The sequence below is a fragment of the Triticum dicoccoides genome, chromosome 2A (assembly GCF_002162155.2).
Source record: "Triticum dicoccoides isolate Atlit2015 ecotype Zavitan chromosome 2A, WEW_v2.0, whole genome shotgun sequence".
NCBI lineage: Eukaryota > Viridiplantae > Streptophyta > Magnoliopsida > Poales > Poaceae > Triticum > Triticum dicoccoides.
In genome coordinates, this window is record NC_041382.1 from 321,287,490 (window position 1) to 321,290,826 (window position 3,337).

Sequence of the window (3,337 nt, forward strand, 5' to 3'; positions counted from 1 at the left end):
GCCCCGTCCATCTCCAACTCCGGCCACCTCGACCTCTCCAGCGGTCCCGAGCACTGTTCTGGCGAAGATCCGGCCGTCCTCGTAATCCGTGCAAACCCTAGATCTCGGAGGCGTTTTTTTCTCCAAGTCCCAGTAATTCCGATCCAAGTGCTCATGTTCGTAGCTCCGTAACTTCGCATCCGTAGGTCCGATTCATGCATATAGCATATAAAAATGTTCATCTTAGAGAGTACATCATTTCATTCCATTGCATAATTTTCATTTGAGTTCATCTTGATGCCCGAAATGCTGTTAGAAGAGGCTACTTGAGATAATTGCCAGATCTGCTACTCCATTTAGGATTTTGTCATTTTTGCCATGATTAATGTGTGCATGATATGCCCTGATGCTCTACATGTGTTTTGTTAAGGGTTTTGTCATCTTTCAAGAGGTGCAACCCATGTATTTTTGTGATGTGTGTGGTGACTAGTGCAAGCTTGCAAAGTGGTGCACTTGCTAATTCTGTTTTCAGGGACTTAGTAATTTCACTAAGTCCTGGACCTGTTTATCTCATGATGCCATATGTTCATGTTGTTTCCTAGTGATCCGTGCCTCTTTTGAGGATAATCAGTAAGGATGTTTTGTTAACCTTGTAGTGCTCTATCCATCCATGTCTTTGTTTGCAATTATGGAGCACCCTAGCTTGAGTCAATCGAGCTCTACTTTTGCTACTTTGTGAATCTGGGCAGATTGTCAACTTGTTTGCAATTTTGCCGGTGATGTTGTAGTTGATCCGTGCATGCTATGCTTTTGTTCTTGCCATGTCTAGCTTGCTTTTTGTGCCTTCTTGATGGGTGTATGCTTGTCTTTCCATGACTTGCACCGTAGTGAGTGGCTCGAGCTCGTAAACATGCCTACTTGAGTTATATTTCAGCTTGCTCCGGTTTTCACTAAGTTTGAAAACTGATTATGTTTTTGCTATGTTCACATACTTGCAATGGTATTTTCTGATCCCTTTTGGCTCAACGTCACTAAGGGACTTTTGTTAAGCTCTTTGAGTAGCTCCATGCCATACTTTACTTTGCCATGTTCAGGTCCTGTAGCATGTGGTTTTGTTGCTCCGAAGTGGGCTACCTAATCTGAAATTCCAGACAAGTGTTAATTTCACTAAGTCTGAGATCTGTTTGCCATATGCATTTTTGCCATGCTTGTTTGAACCTGTTAATGGATGAATTGGCCGTAGCTCAGTGCTAGACTTTTGTTAAGCATCTTGTATGCATCCCTGCCATGTATTTTGTTGTCATATTTGGGTGCTATAGCATGTTCATCTTATTGCATTTAGATGACTACTTGCTGTAAATCGCAGACCGGTGCCATATTTGAATCGCTTGCCATTTCCAAACCGTAACTCAGATTCCGGCGTTCTTTATATCGTTTTCAAGCGATTTCATCTCATCTTTCCAGTGGCACACTTGGTTTTCCAAGTTGAGGCCAGGTTCATGCATTTCCTGTCATATCTTGCATTTTGCATCCCGCATCGCATCCCGCATAGCATATCATCATTGCATCATATTGCTTGGTCTTGCACGTGGTTGATTGTATCCTTGTTACTTGTTTGTCTTGTTTGGGTAGAGCCGGGAGACGAGTTTGCTAACGAGGAGCCCGTTGAGTTTACTTTCGAGAATCCAGTCAACTCTGACAACTGTGCAGGCAAGATGATCATACCCTCGAAATCACTACTATCTTTGCTATGCTAGTTTGCTCGCTCTTTTGCTATGCCATTGCTACGATGCCTACCACTTGCTTGCAAGCCTCCCAAATTGCCATGTCAAACCTCTAACCCACCATGTCCTAGCAAACCGTTGATTGGCTATGTTACCGCTTTGCTCAGCCCCTCTTATAGCGTTGCTAGTTGCAGGTGAAGTTTGGAGGCTGTTCCTTGTTGGAACATCTTTTATTTACTTGTTGGGATATCATTATATTGCTATGTTATCTTAATGCATCTATATACTTGGTAAAGGGTGGAAGGCTCGGCCTCTCGCCTAGTGTTTTGTTCCACTCTTGCCGCCCTAGTTTCCGTCATATCGGTGTTATGTTCCCGGATTTTGCGTTCCTTACGCGGTTGGGTTATAACGGGAACCCCTTGATAGTTCACCTTGATTAAAGCTTTTCTAGCAATGCCCAACCTTGGTCTTACCATTTGCCACCTAGCCTCTTTTTCCCTCGGGTTTCCGGAGCCCGCGGGTCATCTTATTTTAACCCCCCCCCCCCGGGCCAGTGCTCCTCTGAGTGTTGGTCCAAACTAGAGTCATGTGCAGCGCCCCCTCAGGGAAACTCGAGGTTTGGTTTTAGTTGTATGGATCGCTCATCTGAGTGTGCCCTGAGAAAGAGATATGTGCAGCTCCTATCGGGATTTGTCGGCACATTCGGGCGGTGTTGCTGGTCTTGTTTTAACCTGTCGAAGTGTCTTGAGTTACCGAGACACCGAGTCTGATCGGAACGTCTTGGGAGGAGGTCTATTCCTTCGTTGACCGTGAGAGCTTGTCATGGGCTAAGTTGGGACTCCCCTGCAGGGATTTGAACTTTCGAAAGCCGTGCTCGCGGTTATGGGTAGATGGGAATTTGTTAATGTCCGGTTGTAGATAACTTGAACCTTAATTTAATTAAAATGAATCAACTGAGTGTGTTACCGTGATGGCCTCTTCTCGGCGGAGTCCGGGAAGTGGACACGGTGTTGGAGTAATGTTTGCGCAGGTTGTTCTCTAGTTTCTCGCTCTTGCTTGGCCTTCTCTTCTCGCTCTCTTTTGCGAATAAGTTAGCCACCATACTTGCTAGTCGCTTGCTGCAGCTCCACATATAATTACCTTGCCTTACCTATAAGCTTAAATAGTCTTGATCATGAGGGTGTGCTGAGTCCCTGTGGCTCACAGATTACTATTACACCAGATGCAGGGCCCGATGATTCCGCTCCAGAAGACGCATATGAGCTCAAGTGGGAGTTCGACGAAGACTCTCAATGATACTATGTTTCCTTTCCCGATGATCAGTAGTGGTGCCCAGTTGGGGGTGATTGGGACCGTGTCGCATGTTGGGTTATCTTTTATTTTGGCGCCGTAGTCGGGCCATGAGTGTTTGGATGATGTAATGTTATTTATGTACTTGATTGATGTGGCGAGTGTAAGCCAACTATGTTATCTCCCCTTTATTATTTATATTATTTATATTACATGGGATGTTGTCAAGATTGCCTAACTTGCGACATATGCCTTCAATGCGATTATGTCTCTAAGTCGTGCCTCGACACGTGGGAGCTATAGTCGCATCGAGGGTGTTACAAGCCGCCCGAGCCGCCCCGCCC